This window comes from Aedes aegypti, unplaced genomic scaffold (assembly GCF_002204515.2).
Source record: "Aedes aegypti strain LVP_AGWG unplaced genomic scaffold, AaegL5.0 Primary Assembly AGWG_AaegL5_hic_scaff_1906_PBJ_arrow, whole genome shotgun sequence".
In the NCBI taxonomy this organism is placed as follows: domain Eukaryota; kingdom Metazoa; phylum Arthropoda; class Insecta; order Diptera; family Culicidae; genus Aedes; species Aedes aegypti.
This window is the reverse complement of record NW_018735386.1, coordinates 3,807-22,901: the sequence shown is the minus strand read 5'-3', so window position 1 is coordinate 22,901 and position 19,095 is coordinate 3,807. Positions and strand designations below refer to the sequence as shown.

At 36.2% G+C, this 19,095-nt stretch overlaps 1 long non-coding RNA gene across 1 annotated transcript; it reads left to right on the top strand.

The window, feature by feature from the left end:
* The first annotated feature begins 133 nt into the window (after positions 1–133).
* LOC5568667 lies at positions 134–18,009 on the top strand. Its single transcript, XR_002503005.1, has 2 exons — positions 134–727; positions 17,820–18,009. It is a non-coding gene; the product is annotated as an uncharacterized LOC5568667 (long non-coding RNA).
* Positions 18,010–19,095: the final 1,086 nt, after the last annotated feature.

The window sequence follows — 19,095 nt, the reverse complement described above, 5'->3', positions numbered from 1 at the left end:
GTAATATTCACATCTAAAATATAGAAATATTACACAGAAACTGCTGCAACCAAGTCATTACGACGAACGTTGTCATATTACACAGATTCAAATGCTATTTTGCATCAATAACTGGTGCGATAATAAGTCTCGCAACACTGCCCATGTTGTTTTTGTCGGCCATGTTGCTGTGCGGGCAGTTCGCGTTTCGATTCTTGTTCTTCCGGTGCCATTTTGTCGCGAAAATCAAGAAAAGTGATCGTTTTGTAAGTTTGGTAACCGCGATTTGTCTGCAAGACGGCCGCTGCTGCAACCACAGGCGATTTTTCTTCCCGTCCTCCTCCGAATGCGGCCAAGGAAGTGCAGAAGAAGACGCACGCATTCCATCAGGTTTTAATCCATCAACGGGTTTGCCCGTACATACGCGCCCCTAACGGAAGCCGTCTCTTTCTAGGGGAATCTGGAATGAACCAAAATTTGTGTCATTCCGGGCATGAATTATGTCGCCCATGCGAATATTCTGCCGTATGATTCCGGCGAAAATCATCCGCTGCAACACGAGCTGTTCCGTAAGTTTGTGGCGCACCAACCGGACAAGGACCCGCTGTTTAAGCGCTCAGGAGGATGACAGGGCATGGAAAAAGTGGAACCAATGGCTGGAGCACGTCGAATCACCGAAGGCATACGGGTGACCGTGTTCCCGTTCTACATGGGATGTCGCGATACGTCAGCTGCTTCGGTGTATTGGGTAAGTGACGATTCTAAGACATTCCCCGAATTACAATCCCCTTCTTCTTGACATTATGTCCTCACTGGGACAGAGCATGTTCCACAGATATGAACTGAGAACTTTTTTTTTGTCAAAGTTGCCATTTTCGCATTCATATATCGTGTGGCAGGTACGATGAAACCCGGTAATTACAATTGACCGGGACATTGTAAAACACCCGGAAAAAGTACTAGAGAATTTTGGGAATTTTGCCAAGGAATGCACGACTGAGTTGCGAAAGATATAGGTTCTTTAAAATGCTTTATGCATTTCTACTGAGATTCTTGGCATCGTTTTGATGACATCCTTTCAGGAATCCTTAGTAAAATTTCTTAGGGTAATCACTGATAGAGTTTGTGCATTGCGAATAAGATTTTTAATGGATTTCAAAAAAGAATGTCGACGGATTTAATTTTGGAAATTTTAAGCAAATTACTGACGGTATTTAGTATTTATTTCATTTAAACTTAACGTAAGCCTGTCGGTTATACCATTTTTCGGTTAGTGAAAACCTGAGTCAATAGATTTCTTGGGAATTTCTTGAGAAATCTAAATGGTTTAATTGCTTTTTGTCGGATACCTGGAGGAACTGATACGGATTTTTGAAAAAGCCTTGTTTGGATTACAACAGACTAATCCGTGATCTATGACAAAGTGAGGTCCCTGATTAAATTTTGTATGAATTTCTGCAGATGAATTCATGGAGACCTTTTTGATAGGTATTCTAAGTATTCTTGATCAGATTTTGATGAATTACTGAGAAGATGATTGTTTAGAGTTGTCATTATATTCTTTGCAAGCAAGCCATCAAGTGTATATTTAGCGAGATATCGTTCTCTTTAATGTATTTGAATCCCATGAACAGAATCTCCATAATTAGGGATTAGTGTAGTTACTATTATCCCTTTTCTATTTTTCATCACGACATGTCAGTCATTTAGTTATCTAGAAGAACAAATACATATTTGGGTACATTCAAACACCTGTCGAAATTTTCCTAGGTAGATTAGTTGTATAGGTACTTATCTGGTGTTAGTATTTAAGGTGCGACGATTTCTTCAGTGGATACGAGTAACTGACACTGAAGAAGACTGCAAGTGGTAGCCGAAATACGCAGGTACGAGACATCGTTTCTATCAGAACTTCCCTTAGATTTAACGAGAGATCAAGAACTTCTACAGAAACCTGTTCTTACGCATAATTTTTAAAGCCATCTTAGCAGAAGATGGGTTGGCGATTGTTGATTTGTGGAACAATGATGTGAAGAGTAGTTTTTTGACATAATTCCAAAATTTCCTATATGAATTCTAGTGGTTACACAGCATCCTCCGTATTCTGGTACGTTTGATGGCATATATTTCTACCATGCCAAATATTTTCTTCGCCGAATTCGAAAGTTATTTTGATAAAAAAATACAAATTTACAAAAAAATAAGCAAATTTTACGTTCTGACAATTTATGAAAGTTTGCTTGAAACAGATTTAAGACATTAAGATTTTTCAATCACTTTCTATATAGATTTGTCCAAAGCTCTGTGTCAGTTGGTAGGAAACGACAGAAAGAAAAACAAAATCTCTAGTGACCATTCGTTCATTGAAACATTTTTATATTGCAATGAGCAAATGCCATTCATTATTTGACAAATCTCGCATAACTTCTGATCTCGCCCTAAAAGCCATTGGTAACCATGTGTGTAGCTCGTTGTTTCTGGGCATTTGAATAGATTTCCATGTTATTTGACAACGCTATGGGAAAGTAAGGATCATTGTTTACCTGTCCGTGATGTTGGTTTGGATGCTTATTCTTTCTTTTGCTCAGAAACAACGAGCTACACACGTGGCTACCAATGGCTTTTAGGGCGTTATCTCAGAGTATGCGAGAAATAAGAGTTAGGTTGAATTTTGCAAAATCTATTTTGAAATTTCAAAATTGGCGTTTGCCAGATTTTAACTTTAGTTATCTAGAAAAACAAATACATATTTGGGTACATTCAAACATTGCTAGAATTTATTGATAAACGGTGCATATTGTTTTGCAAATATTTGAGCTTTTTTAATGACATTGTAATGGTAAATATTATCCACGAATATTTGAAAGTTGTTAGAAATTATTGATTAAGTGAAGGAATATCAAAAGAGTTAGATTTTTGAAGAAATTAATATAAGTTAATCTTCTTCTTCTTTCTGGCGTTACGTCCCAACTGGGACAAAGCCTGCTTCTCAGATTAGTGTTCTTATGAGCACTTCCACAGTTATTAACTGAGAGCTTTCTTTGCCAATTGACCATTTTTGCATGTGTATATCGTGTGGCAGGTACGAAGATACTCTATGCCCTGGGAATCGAGTACCGTGAGGGCCCCTAACTCTGCGCAGCTCCTAACTCTGCGCACTTTTACCTAAATTCACCAAAATCTGGTAAAATACTTATTTTTTGTTTAAATTTGTTTGTTCATGTATTGCTACAATAGTAATAAAAAAGTACGCGAAGAATTTTCTTGACAAATTTACGTTTATTACTTTAATAAAAAAAATAAATGCCTTTAAAAATATTGAAAAATGTCCAAATTGACTGCCCGTTAGCGGAAAATGCTAAGGGAGTACATCATCACTTAAGTCATTTGAAGCAAATTAAAGAGAACATATTTCAGATTTTTAGTACGTAGGCACTAGTTTATGTATCGAGCAATCATCACTGGTAAAGTGCAACTTATTTTCTCTTCATTTTCTTATTCTTCTTAAGTGCGCATAGTAAGGAACCATTTTTCAACTATGTTCCTTACTATGCGCAGCAGTTATAAAACGTTATTTTCAACATACAATCAACCCTCCAGAGGTCGATATTGAAGGGAACCATCGACTTGTCGACACCATCGAGATATGGAATAGAAATACTTTGAAAATTGTTTGAGGGGACCATCATAGTAAGGGAAGATTAAAAAATTACGTCCATAATATTTTAAGGATTTCTACACTCTGTCCCCTCAATCCTCTGTCGTGATTTTTACAGTACCTATTGCATGCATTGTCACATTTTCGTAGACTCCTCCTCCCCTGAACGATGGACGTAATTTTTGAATACTCCCTAACCATGCAATAAAATAATTTTGATTTTTTGTATAATTTCATGAGTCAATATTGAGTAAGAAACGCCAATAAAGTACTGTTATTGATCTGTAATAGGGATCATTCATTAATTACATCACGCTTATACAGAGTGGCAATACTTCTCGATTGAGTGATGAACAATACATTAAGAATGGATATACCCTTTCGCTCAAACTATTCTTCGTATTTAGTAGAAATGTTCGGGTTTCACATATAACAAACCAGAACCAGGTTTATTTTCTTCAAACCCGGATCCGACCCGAATCCGAGACAATTATTTAATACTAAACCCGGATCGGAACCGAACCAAAGAAAATTTGGTTTTTATATTTTCTAGTGAAAATACATAAACATTCAAAGCTAATTTTCCTCTACATGCCAAGGGTGAACGCAAAAAAGACGTTAAAGACATTCTACGCTCCACTGGGGACGTAAAGCCGTATAAAGCAGGAAAATGAAGATTAATTCAGTATTTAAATTCTAGTAATGCTTTTAGTAAAATACTTCAACTGTTATAAAGAATTTATCGAGTGCGCAGAGTTAGGAACCTAAATGCGCAGAATAAGGAACATTGCAAAAATGAGTGCGCAAAGTTAGGAACACGGACCACCTTTGAGAAAAATTAAAAATTTGCAATAAAAATCATTACTTAGTGAAGCTTTTATATTTTTTCCTTATACATAAGATCAATAAGTATTTGCTCCCAAAATTTCAGAGTATTGTGTTTTGTTTTCAATTAATTAAAATTGTTTGAATTATGAAAAGCCTTGAGTGCGCAGAGTATGGGGCCTTCACGGTATATCTCCTTTACGAAAAGATTTTCGACCAGTGGGATTCGAACCCACGACCCTCAGCATGGTCATGCTGAATAGCTGCGCGTTTACCGCTACGGCTATCTGAGCCCCTGGGTTAATACATAGAGTTTAAAGGGGCCTTCCTTAGTCGAGTGCTTAGAGTCCGCGGCTACAAAGCTCAGCCATGCTGAAGTTGTCTGGGTTCGATTCCCGTTCGGTCCCGTTCTTGATGGAAATTTCCTTGACCTCCCTGGGCATAGAGTATAATCGTACCTGCCACACGATATACGAATGCGAAACTGGGAACTTTTGCAAAGAAAGCTCTCAGTTAATAACTGTGGAAGTGCTAATCGAACACTAAGCTGAGAAGCAGGCTCTGTCCCAGTGAGGACGTAATGCCAAGAAGGAAGGAATATAGAGTTTAAGGTGATTATAGAACGAAGCCACACCTCAAATTTTCAAGAGCACTAGACTTGAGAACCAAACAGCACCCCGCGTTAAAAATCTATCCCGTTGGTCACTACCAGCAGGCAAGTAAGTTGATTGGTTTTTAACTCGAAATGTTGTCAGATACTCTCATCTTGTGCACTTGAAAATTCAAAGTTTGGCTTCGTTTTATAATCACCTTAAATTATTTGAGAACATAGTTACAGAAAAAAAAAAACATATATATCAAGTGAGCATATTCTATTCAGAATTTGAGAAATATTCATAAAGCATGGGAGAGATCCTCCAGTACCGGACAACTAAGCCGCTAAATTCGGAATTGAAAAACTAATTATTTTATATGATCATGGTACTTTTTTTCTGATAAATATTATCGTTTTTGATTCAAATTGACTAATATTAGTTATAAGGTGGCACGTGGCATTCAATACCGAACATCAACAGACAAACATCCACAGCCAATTCAGATTACCGACCCCAGTAAAATTTTACTGGGTTTTGGAACTACGGTTTTTTCGGTAATTTTTACGATTACCGAAAAAACCCAGTAAATCAAAATATGTTTTGATTGATGGAAATTACTGACTTAGTCAGTAAAATTGTAAAGCGTTTTTACTGGCTTTCCAGTTTCCCATGTTCCGATTTGCTTTTCCGGATACTGTTTTTTTCAGAAATCAATACAAATTAACACCCAATCGACATGAACATGGACATCGACATGCATTTTTCGTACGAATAAACATCTACGGTATGCTCATATCTCAGTGGAAGTAATCGAAAAATGTGTGACAAAATCATTATTTGGATGGTTTGCATACAAGAGGCAAACTCAATGATGCAGATGACTTCACCTCTTGTATGGAAACCATCCGAATTTACCAACGTAAGCAGTCCTGAGCCTATTTGGTTGCTTAATGGTAGAGGTTGCTACTCATGCTTTGAGATTGTTGAAATGAATGGAATAATTAAAATTTGAGTAAATATCATGGGAAGACGATGTCACTTTTGATATTTCGAAAGGTATTTTGTGATTTCCGTAGAAATTTTGATATTTCGAAAAGAATTTTGAGATTCCGGTAAGAAATTTTGAATTTATTTGAGAGATATGGTATTCTTTCTGGCGTTACGTCCCAACTGGGGCAGAGCCCTAATTTTCAGCTTCTCAGTGTTCTTATGAGTACTTACACAGTTTTTAAGTGAGAGCTTTCAATGTCAATTGAACATTTTGCATGTGAATATCGTGTGGCAGTAATTCTTAATTTATGTAAGAATGACTGATTCTGGAATCCCTATAGTAATTCTGGGTTTCCGATAGGCATTTTAGATTTTTTATAACAATCCTGGGATTCTGGAAGCCCATTCTGGATTCTTTTGGGGTATTTTAAATCCGGTATTTGATCTGGCTATTAATCTTTTGAAATTATTCGGGTATCTTCAAGATGGTATTTCTGTAAGGATTTCTGAGATTTCATTGAAATTCCTGCAAACTCTAGTCCGTATATTTGGAATTCTTGTAAACATTAGACCCCTTTGATTTCAAGTTCGGTGGGGATTTCAGAAGAAATCTTGAATTGTAGTATAACGCTTTGAATGTCTGAATGTAAAAATGAAAATCCTTAATTCAACCACTATTGTGGGAATTTATTTTTATTTCTAAGAATTCCAGGGATACTACCAGGGAACCTACCAAAATAACGAGAATCTCACAGAAATACTAAGAATTCCATATCCATCATCGGAGTTCAACATGCTGTTTTTTTTTAATTCACAGAGGAAGCTACAAAATTCTACCGCTATTTTATCAAATTCTCAGTACTGTAATCTTGAAAAGTTCCAAACCTTTATAATTCCATAATTTCTGTAATCTCAAGATTTCTTCATAGGATGCAGATTTCTAGCTAAAATTCCAAAATTCTCAGAAAAATCCTTGTTGTCAAATCATTATAAAATCAAAGGGAATGGTTATCGCAAATTTACACTTCAAATCGTGTAAAGTTACATAACCTACATGATTTGTGTTCATGATCGATTACGCGATGCATAGCGGGAATGTAGTACAGTACTATACATATTTTCACATGATTTGTCGTATGAATAAGTGAAAAATTTGACATTCCCTAATATGCATGAATTTTACGCTGCACTCTGAATGGACTTTTCTATATAGCATCAGTCACTTGTTGAGATTGTTGAATTGAATGGAATAATGTTAGTAGAAAACATAGACAATAATGTCAGTTTTGATATTTCGAAAGAGAATAACCAGCCATGATGTATGGCAGACATTTTTGTAATCGGGCAATTTTAATTCTAATTTAGTTAATTCGTTACGAAAACGTGACAATTCGGATGTTATAATTTTGAGATTTCCTTGAAAAATCTGAGATTTCAATAAGAGTTTTGAGATGCCGGTAAGATTACCGTAGAAATTTTAAATTTTGGCAATTCAAATATTTATAAAGTAATACTGCAACTTTATGTAACATCCAACATTCTCGGATTTCCTTTGGATTTTCAATTTTTTTTTATAAAGATTCTGGGATTCCGATACATTCTAGATTTGTTATACATAATAATTTTGGGACTATTTAAGGCTTTCTGGAACTCTTTTGGCAATATTCAAAATCCGCAATCTGATTCGATTATTGATCTTTTGAAATTATTTAGATATCTTTAAGAAAGTATTTCTGAGATTTTTAGATTTTATTTACATGAAAATCTCAGTACTGGAATCCAAAAAAGTCTAGTAATTTCATAATTTTATGTTGCTGTAATATCAAGATCTCTTTATAGGACACAGATTTTTAGCAAAAATTCCAAAATTCTCAGAAAAATCTTTGTAACTATCATCATAAAATTCACATGCACATAAAGGGAATGCTAGATTTATCGCAAATTTATACTTCAAATCGTGTAAAATGTGAGTTTCTCACTAAATTTCGATACTTACCACGAGAAAGCGCAAATAGGTGCAGGAAAAGCTTAGCTTGGTTGCCAAAGCCGTGACTCCCGGCGCCGGACGATTTTACAGCAGGAGATTCTCATTTAACACTTTCCCGCATGCGCATCAGTTTGTTTTGATTTGATTTTGACGACAAGTCAGTAAAAAACATCAACTACTGAATAGTCGGTAATTGTTTTTACTGACTTTTCGGTCTGTTCGGTAATGTTGCAAAATTGGGTCTGACAGCTACCGTAGTTCAGTAAAAAGTAAAATTTATTACTGAACCTCAGAAGTTTTCAATTAAAAAGCTGAAAGTTTCGGTATTTTTTATGATTTACAATTCGTACCCAGTATAAAAAATTACCGAACAAGCAAATCGTGATTGAGTGTGGTTTCAACTCTGAAAAATTACGTGCAATGTCAAACATGTGTTTAGTTCTGTATCAATTCAAGCCAACTATTGTCAAAGTGTACTTATACCTTAAGTTGAGTTTTACTTATTGTGCAAGTGGTTCATCAAAAACCTCTTTCATTTATGATGAAAAATAATACATTTTACGTGTTGTTCTGAATTTTCGTTCTTCTTATTTGTATTGCATCTTTCATACCATGATTTATAAAATCCATGGAAATGAATATATTTGAAAACATATAGTGCAAAAATTTCAAAGATATCATGTTACAAATGATGCTTTCCGAAACTGGGGGACAGGAGATGCTAGACCAACATTTTATTTGACCATATTTAGTTGAAATAAGGTACAAAATACATTCTCACTCTCAAATTATGATAATGTTCCATTATTCCTGCGAGGTCAAAACTATTTTTCCATATTCAAAATCATAATTAAATAATTTAAATATAAGGCGATAAGTCTACTTTTTATCGATTTCCAAACATCTGTTTTTTTTTTTCAAAAAGCGTACCCACAGTGCACCAGTATCCGCTCATGCCCTATTTCCGCTCACTAGTGTAATAATTGATTTTTCGTGTCAAAAGCCAGCATTTTTCGCACGGATATATTCTAGCAATATTAACAACTTTCAAATTAAATCGTCTGTCTGACATTATTTTCATTTGATAAATAAATTCTTCGTATTGAAAACACAAGACCTCGTGAGCGGTTATTGGATCACTAGGTATTTTTGTGTGTTCCAATAACCGCTCATGCAAAAAAATAAACAAAATATTAGAGAAATGTCGGTTTTAGTATACAGCATTCTTATTGCAGTAAAAAATATCAGGATAAATACCTAACGAAATTCGAAATGCATTTTTTAATAAGTTCGTCACGACATCTGTTTACTGTGAGCGGAAATAGGAACACTTAGATGTTGTAACAAAGGCAATAAAGTTTATGTTTTTATGAATTATTTTCAAATTCTTTCTATTTTGCCTCTGATTACCTATACTTGGAGCTACATTGTGACATAAAATAGTATTGATCGACTCAATAGTTATTATATAACAAATAACTTCCCTTGAATGAGCGGAATCTGGTGCACAGGTGGTACATATTTCAAGGATATGCTATTCTACGCAACCATTCCTCTCTATAACAGCTTCATTTTCTTCTAATACACCATCTTGATGGGACCATGATTTCTTAATTTCTCGAAGATTACCGGTACTGGGGGATCTCCCCCTATATCACAAATTCTGCTAAAGCTGAATAGATCTGGAAATGTTTTACGTTTTCTAAGACTAATTTTTTTTGTTGAGGAATTCTAAACAAACCTGAACATTTTTCTAAACACTAGGTAATGATTTGGCTCAAACTTTGAGAATTCTCTTTTTATTTGATTTTAACCATCCCGCTCAACCAGTGTGTGATTTTTGATAGCGAACGATATAGATTCGTTTTGAATCTATATAGTGGTTATCACGCTCAATGGTATGGGTGCCCTAGTGTAGATGTGGTTGTGAACCTTAGAGGAAAACAATATGCACTCAGTCTCGAGAAACACCCAGAATCCAGGTATAAATTTTTCAAATTGGGGTAATATTTCCATATGCATTTTGATGAGTCTGGAAAGCGTGTGCAAGTTTCTTTGAGGAAAACAAAAACAAACTGTGTATGACGAGCGTATGCTAGTCTACGTGTGTTCAAATGTCACTAAGCTCTATAGAATTATGAAGGCTGGTTGGTTGGGTTTTGAGTTTGGGCACTGATATATAAACTACACACTATTTGTTCCAATAAGCTTTGTGTTGTTCGGCGTACAGGCTTTAGAGTAGGTTTATTTTCAAAGACTTACTAAAATAGTGCAATTGTCCATTTTAAATAGAAAAACTCTAAATCTCTTATTGTTATCAAAATGATCTCTGAGATTATTTGTTTACCATGTCTCCTTGTGAATAAATCGTGGTGCAAAGTTCTAGTAACTACAGATACATATATTTTTAAAGATTTTAGCGCAACTATTTCACAAGATTTTTAAGGGTTTCTTTCAGATTTCTAGAGCAAAACCTGCAATTTTTAGTGTATCTCCAGTTGTTTCTTTTGGATTTCTTGTCAGAACTTTTAAAAATTACTCGATATTGAAGGGACCATCGAGTTAGGGAGGTATCGGGTTACAGAACACAAAATCAATGCAATTGCTATCCAAGGGACCATCGAGTTAGCCATGAAAACCAACTTTTACTATGGTTCTCTAACTCAATATCGAGATACCGAATATCGAGTAAGGGAGAGTTAACTGTATAGCGAAAGATAAACTATGACTACGTAGAAAGTTGATGGCGTGCAATCTTATTTTTATATGTTTGGTAGTAAAATGTTGTGGAAAGTATTTTTCTTTTCAACTTCTATGTTATGAATTACTGGAAGAACTCTGAACAATTTCTGGAGACAATCTAATAAAATTCCTGGAGGAACTATGGCGAAAGTTTGATGAAATTCTCGGGTGGAGCTCCAATGGAATTTCCGGAGGAAATCTGAAGGAGCTCCCGGGGGAACTCCAAAGAAAATCCATGTGGAACTCTGAAGAAATTATTGGAGGACCTCTAAAAAAATTCTGGCGGAACTCCGAAGGATTTGTTGGACGAACTGCTGAATTATTTTCAGAGAAACTCCGGAGAAATTCCTGAAGGAACTATGGAGGACATCCCGAAAAAAATCTGCAGAAATTTCTGGAGAATTTCAAAAGGAATTCCTGGAGGAACTGTGAGCAATTTCTGGAGGAACTCCGAAGAATTCCTGCATAAAGGAAATCCGAACAAATTATCGTTTGGGCTCCGAAGGAATTTCCGGCAAAAGTTTTGAAAATTTCTAGTCTAGAGGAACTCTAAAGGAATTACTGGTAAAACTCCGAAAGAATTCCTGGAGAAAGTCCGAAGGAATTCCTGAAGAATTTCGAAGCAAATCTTGGAGGGATTTCGAAGAAACTCTTGGAGGAATGCTGGGAGTAATTCTGAAGGAGTTCTCGCAGGAACTCTGGAAGAATTCCCGGCAGAGCTCTGGAGGATTTCCCAGAGTAAGTCTGGAGGAATTTCTAGAGGAACTCTTAGGGAATTCCTGGAGGAGCTCCGGATGAATTTCTGGAGAAATTCCGAAAAAAAACTCCAGAACAATTGCTGAAGGAATTGCGGAGAAATTCATAGGGGACTTCCGGAAAAAAAAATCCTGGTAGAACTCTGGAGGAATTCCTGAAAGAACTACGGAAAAAATCAAAAGCAACTTTGAAGAAAATCCAAAGGGATTTCCGTTGGAGCTCTGGAGGAACTTCGGAGGAAATCTGGATGAAAACAAGAATAATTGCTGAAAGAACTCTGGAGGAATTTCGGGAGCAACTCACGAGAAATTACCGGTGAAGCTCCGAAAGAATTTCTGGAAGAACTCTGAAGGATTTTCCGGAGCAATTTTGAAGGAACTCTGTACAAAATCCTAGAGAAACTCCAAAGGAATGCCTTGAGTAACTCTGGAGCAATTGTTGGAGGAACTCCGGAGAAATTCCTGGAGAAACTATGGAGGATATTCGAAGGAATTCCCGATGGAGCTCCGGAAGAACTATTCAGGAATTACTGGATGAAATCCAGAGCAACCGCTTGAGGGACTCCAGAGGAATTTCTGGAAGAACTCTGTAAGAATCCCTGGTGGAAATCCAGAAGAAGTTCCTAGAATTGCCGGAAGAAAATCAGGAAGCATTTCTGGAAGAACTTAAGAAAAATCCTAGAGGAACTCTGGAGAAATTTTCTGAGGAATTCTGGAGGAACTCCCGGGGGAAAATGTGGGGAATTTTTCGAAGTAATCCCTGAAGAATTACTAGTGGAAATCGATAGGATTTGCGAGGTATTACTAGAACTCTTAAGAATTTCTGGGGAAATTCCGAAAAAAAAGTAGAAACCCTGAAAGAAATTTCTGGTGAAGCTCCAAAAGAATTCCCGGAGGAAATCTGAGGGAATACTTGATGGAACCATGGAGAGAATCCCGGTGGAACTCTGAATAAAATCCGGAAGGATCTCCAAAGAAATTCCTGGAGGAACTCTGAAATAAGTAAGAATCCATGAAGGAAATCCAAAGGAATTCCGGGTGTAGCTCCGAAGGGATTCCCGTAGTAACTACAGTAGAATTCTCGGAGGAACTCTGAAGAACAGGATTTGGAAAATTTAACGATCATTGACACATGAGCCATAATTTCATCCCATTTATCCGCCTGCATTCATACAAAACGCATGACATTTATCGTTCGTGGAAGATAACGAGCCATGAATAAAAACAAGACAGACACACACCACCCACTGTTTGGCGCTGATCACTGTGTGTCAACACTTGTAACATTCGCTGACCCACTCTCATTCTGATCAAGAAACAGAGGCGAATATGTTTTATTTTCTGTGCTATGTTTGCAACCACCCCATTGGTTAAATGGTTTAATAAATTATAATTAGGTTGTTAAAGGGCCTTCCTTAGCCGAGTGGTTAGAGTCCACGGCTACAAAGCAAAGCCATGCTGAAGGTGTCTGGGTTCGATTCCTGGTCGGTCCAGGACCTTTTCGTAATGGAAATTTCCTTGACTTCCCTGGGCATAAAGGAATTTCTGGGTGAAATCTCCAGAGGAGTTACTAAAGCAAAGCCCAGGAGGAATTCCTAGAGAGAATCCTGTAAGAATCGCTGTAAGAAATCCCCGCATAAGTTTCTGGAAGAAATCCACGGAGTAATTTCTAATGGCAATCCCATGAGAAATCCCTGAAGGAATTTCTGGACGAAATCGCTAGAGGAATTCTTGGAAAATATCTGCGGAAGTAATCTGAAGAAAATCCTCGGAGGAATTTCTGCAGGAAATCCCCGGAGAAATTTCTCCCTGGGCTTGGGATTATATTTTCCAGGGAGCGATGAGTATTGATAATTGATCGCTGTTGTTAGTAGCTTTGATTAGATGTTGGGTGAATTTCAAAGCAATGGCAACCTTTTTATTACAAAATTTAGATTTTGTCTTCTGACCTAAAGATTCTGGTTAATCTACTGCATAGTACGGCTATCACTCATCAAAATTACTTTCACTTCGGGAAAATATAATTTCAAACTGGCGAGAAGATTACAAACTGAGGGTGGGTTAGGAGCACAGTCAGACCCTTGAATGTGCAATGTGGGGTAGTAATTGAGAATGCCATTGACGGTTTGTAATCTTCTACGAGGTTTTCGAAAACCAACAGGGCGCGTGCAACGGGTTGCGGATAGGAGCAAAGGGAGATCAATAGCATCTACTTAAAATAATAGAGCAAAAAGCCGTTCCATGATTAGGTAATGTTAAGCGATCTTCTATGGTGTTCTAGTACTATAAAATTCTTCACTCACTGGGAATTCTGGCCTTGATAATATCAATAGTGATAAAAACATAAAATAATACCTAATACTCAATAAGTACAATGTAGCTTCAATGTAGTCATAAATGAAATAAAATCAATTTTCTATACTTGACAAGGTTTTGAAGACAATCAATGAGTGAAAGAACTACCTATTAGAAAAGCCACATCAGCTAAGGCTATACATATACAAATGTTGGTCATAGGGTCATGGCGAGCATTCGGTATGTATGTCTATGACTGATTCTGATCTAATAGGGGCACTAGAAGACCACGCGGACAATTTCGAAACAAATTATTTTTATACATCGGTCTTATGATCCGAAAGGCTCAGCTATGCTGTAATGTTATTTTTTAAGCTATTCATTAGTGCTGTTTAATTGTTTATTATTCTAACAAAACTACATAATTACTCATTACTAATCACTGTTCCTATATTCTCTCTTTCTCACCTTCTTATCTGTTGCATGATTATGATCATTGCTAATTTAATGCATGAGCATGCACAATAAGAATAATTTCAGAATTGTAAGCAGTCAATGGATAACTGGATAGAATAGCTTCGAAAAGGATGCTCAAAACAGAATAATTCTGGTCAGGGAAGTATGAACCACATGAGTAAGTAACACATTTCATTTTAATAATATCAAATAATTTTATATAAATCAGCACCGCCAATCAGTGAACTGAATTATAAAATTATATCTGTACATAATAAAAACAGATAAAGTTTGTAAAGTTGTCACCATCGATTGAATTACGTTCTTTATAGTAATGTTCAATCATTATCAAAAGCGTCGCATCGTGCCATCAGCAGTTCTTAGCATCACTCTCATATTGTTTATTACTTTGTTGTTTATTAAATTTCTATAAAGCGATCAGCTCATTCTTTCTTATTTGTACAATTGTTTGAAGTTTTAATAAATCAAACCAAACTTCAAAACTCAAATTAAATTGCTCTCAGCACATTTACATTTTGCAGCATTAATCGCATTACTGTGTCAAGTTAAGACGTCGATAGGCGCGTGGTGTACGCTCGGGCCTATCGATCGCAAGGTTCTTCCCTCCCCTTGGTTATGCGACCTTGCCGCGATGGGAGGGCATAATCCATTAGCCCATATGATGGAAACCAAAGGCGTAACCTGTAGTGGTGGTATCACATTTTGGCATTTTTTGCTTAAAGCCGCGTCATAATTCATATGGCATAGACGCAATAATATCTCGGATGTGATCCAACGGACATTCTGCGTCATTGATAGAATTGATGCCCATTTCAAATAATTAATCTATTCGAAGTGGACATTAATACTATTGGTGACGTTCAGTTTGCCTTTTGCTAACCAGAATGATCCGTAGCCACTCTTACTATTAGCTAGCTAGATACATCGTTATCATATACGACGTAGGGAATACTTAGGAACTCTTAGGAAAATGACTAGTAGATTCACTGAGTAGAAATAAGTGGCGACAATCTTATTTTAATATGGTTTTTACATTACCATAATAAGAAATACCTCATTTGTAACAGTGGTATAATAATCTAATTCCAGCTTCATTTTCGCAAAATTTACAAGTAGAAAGTAGGCGTTGTGAAGCATTGCATTTGCCACCGAAAAGTGAATCTTGTAGGAGACTGTAATAGAAGCCTAAGGTAACTTTACTCTTCAATATTCACTATAAAAATGACTATGGAAACTAAGACGCTGAGATCGATCATTAGGGTACACTTGCTAGTTTCGAAAAATTATTGAACAGACAAGGAAAGCGACTTTTTTCTTTAAGGATATATGAACGTAATGACCAATAAATACTTTTAACAACAAAAAAATGAAATTAACTAGAACTACTACTAAACAGCCTAATTTTGTTAAGACTTGACGACACTTGACATTTAAGACTCTAATCTTACGTAAAAGACAATAGTAATCAGAATAGCACTTGTATGACAAATTATTCAAAACCATTTCGACTAGACAGTATTAGCAATGCACTACTATTTCAAACAAATTCTAATGGAGCTGCTGATTTTCATAATGCTTCCTTTTCTCAGAAGCAAGGGAATATGGGTACTTTTCAAAAAACTACCACGTCACAATACTAATAATAAACAGTGTTCATGTGGGCGCCATTGCCTAGTCCGTCTGAGTATTGGTCCTGGTAGAGGGGAAACTTGGCAAAAGCCAGACCGAGGGTTCAGCCTTGACAAGTTAAGCTGTCAGGCAGCTCCAACTGAATACCATACAAAAAAAAAAAATTAATCGCATTACTGTGTCAAGTCTTCTCCAATTTCCTATACCCTACCCCAACCCTTCCTATCAATTCCGATGGTGTTCAAGTGGTCCGCATAGACTATTACGGCCATTACCTATCCCTGCCCCCGGATTTGGACTGACTTGCGCTCTCATTGCCCCACCAAACGCTGCAAAATGAAAATTAAAGGAAATCCCCGGAGAAATTTCTGGTGCAAATTCCCAGAGAAATTCCTGAAGGAAACTCCCGGATGAATTCCTGATAAAATCCCCGTAGGAGTTTTTGGAGAACATCCCTGGAGGAATTTCGTAATTAAATCCCCGGAGGAATTCCTGGAGGAAATTCTCGGAGGAATTCTTGGACAAAATCCCTGCAGAAATTCCTGATGCAAATACCCATAGAAATTCCTGGAATTCCCCGGATGAAATCATCGGAGAAATTTCCTTATGAAATCCCCAGAGGAAATCTCTAAGGAAGAATATCTGATCGAAATCCCTGGAGGAATTGCAATTGGAAATCCCCTGAGAAATTCCTAGAGATAATCATCGGAGGAGTTCTTGGGGGCTATCCCAGGAGGAGATCCCTGGAAGAAATTCTCGGAGGTACTTCGTGAGGAAATTTTCTCAGAAATTTCTGGTGTGAATCTCCAGATATTTTTTTTTAAATCTCCAGATAAATTCTCTGAAAAAGTCTCCGGAGTAATTTCTGGAGAAAATCCTCGGAGGAATTTCTTAATGAATTTCTAGACGAAATACCCAGAGAAATTCCTAGACTAAATATCCGATATTTTCTTAACAAGTCTCAAATCTCATCCAATCGGTATAAATTTCATAAAGTTGAACATTATGATTATGATGATAAGAAAACGTAGGTTGATAACATTCTTCATGATGACAAGATTTAAAACTTTTGAAGTTAAAAGAGTGTCACTTAGGTGAATGTGTTCATATGTACTATTTTTCATGGTAAAAATACTTTTATAAATGTATTCTGTCAAAAATAAAATAAAATTAAATTAAAACTATGTGTTCTGTATCTTGACACCTCTCTAACTCGATGGTTCCTTCAATATCGAGTTAGGAAAATTGTACTGTATTGTGCAAATCACCTAATATAATCACTTGAATTTGAAGAGGAATATACAATAGAATTTAAGGTGGGATTCCCGGAGCGCTTCTCTAACGAAAATATACTTGAAAACTTTAGAGGATCCTTGGTTTGAATTTCAACAAGACGAAGCGAAATTTTTCATGCGGAATACCAGATGCAAGATTTTCAAGACGAGGAAACCGATTAATTAAATTTCTAAAATTCCATGTGAACCTAACAAATATGCTTCAGGAAACGTCCAGGTGCAGAACGATTTCCTTAAGCTAATTTGTTAAAATCTTTGAATCTGAGATTTCCCTCAAAGTAGAAAAGAATTTTGGACCTGAAAACGGATATTCGTGTAAGGGATGGTAAATTATTTCACGCAAAATCGCGACTTTTTCGATACCCTCCCTGTCCCCTTGTCACACTATTTGCATGAGAATTTAAAAATTTTGGAGCGTGACATTATTTGCGCATGACCCCTAACATATTATAATAGAAACTTCATTTAACATAATAATACTTTCACTAATAATTACTATAGACCTATCGATCATAGAGGTGTATGTATTTTTGTGTATATGTATAATAATATATATAGCTAATAATTCGATATTTTCATTTCTATTTTTAGGTCGGTACGAATAACATTATCGAGCTCTGTGAATCATTTTAATGGTTTCTAAGGCAACCTCAACACATCCTTGAGTGCCTTCAGACTTGTATTTCATCTGGAAGTGTTCACTGCAGATCCTCAGATTCATCACCGGAAGCGTCCAAGCCATTATGTTCCATATTTTAAATAATTGTTTAATGCTATAAAACAAATGTAATAAATGATTCATAAATAATACAATAAAAAGTAATTGATGATTAACATGACTCTGTATTCATATTTTGTTCGAAACATGTTTTATATTTTTATCAACAAATTCTCCTCAATGGTTGATTTGAATTGCTTTTATCTATCACAAAATTATAATACTCAGCTCAATCTTTCTCGATTTTGAATCATAAATATGATTTAGGATCGATAAAGAATAAAAAAGCAATTTAATCAACCATTGAGCAGAATTTGTGATCGCTTTTTCCTCCTAAATCGCTTAGATTACATAGTTTTCATATTACATCGCATCGATTACATCGTATTGTGTACGTTGAAACTATTACATCGGAAAAATTACATCGGTCGCATTTATTACACCAAAAGCCCGCGAGTACGTCGGGCTGTGTAATATTACACAAATTAACACAACCGAGGGAATGACTTGGTTGCAGCAGTTTCGATGTAATATTCAACAACTTTTTTTGCTGTGCACTCAAGGGCTTATTCACAAATTTCATAACGCTGAAGGGGTGGGTGGGTGTCCTCGCGATGTTACGGCTCATACAAAATTTGTAGAATATTCATACAAAAAGCGTTACGAAGGGGTGGGTGGGTGTCAAAAATGGTCATTTTCAGCGTTATGAAATAAATGAATGAGCCCCAATTATATCGCAAGGAAAGTGACATTTGCTCACATTGGATTAGCTGTCAAAATTACTTTGGTAAAACGGAGAAATTTTACTTGATCTCAACACTTTTTTGGGATCTATGATTTTTCCGTGCAAGAGTTTAGCGAGCGCCACCACCGCAACCGTTAGCGTTATCGATTTTCTACCCGAATATTCATCTTGGCATTAGAAACGTCGAACACTTCAGCGGTTCTCTCGCTTGCTCCAGTCAGGGATGCCAGGTTGGAAGACATGTCTTCCATTGGAAGACATTTGAGTAGTGTGGAAGACATTTGGAAGACGGAAGATTTTTGGAAGACTTTTCAGAATTTTGTGTAGACATTTGGAAGACAATTTTAAATTATTGGCATTTTTACAATTCCTAGATTAAAAAAAAAACATGTGAGTAGGAAAAT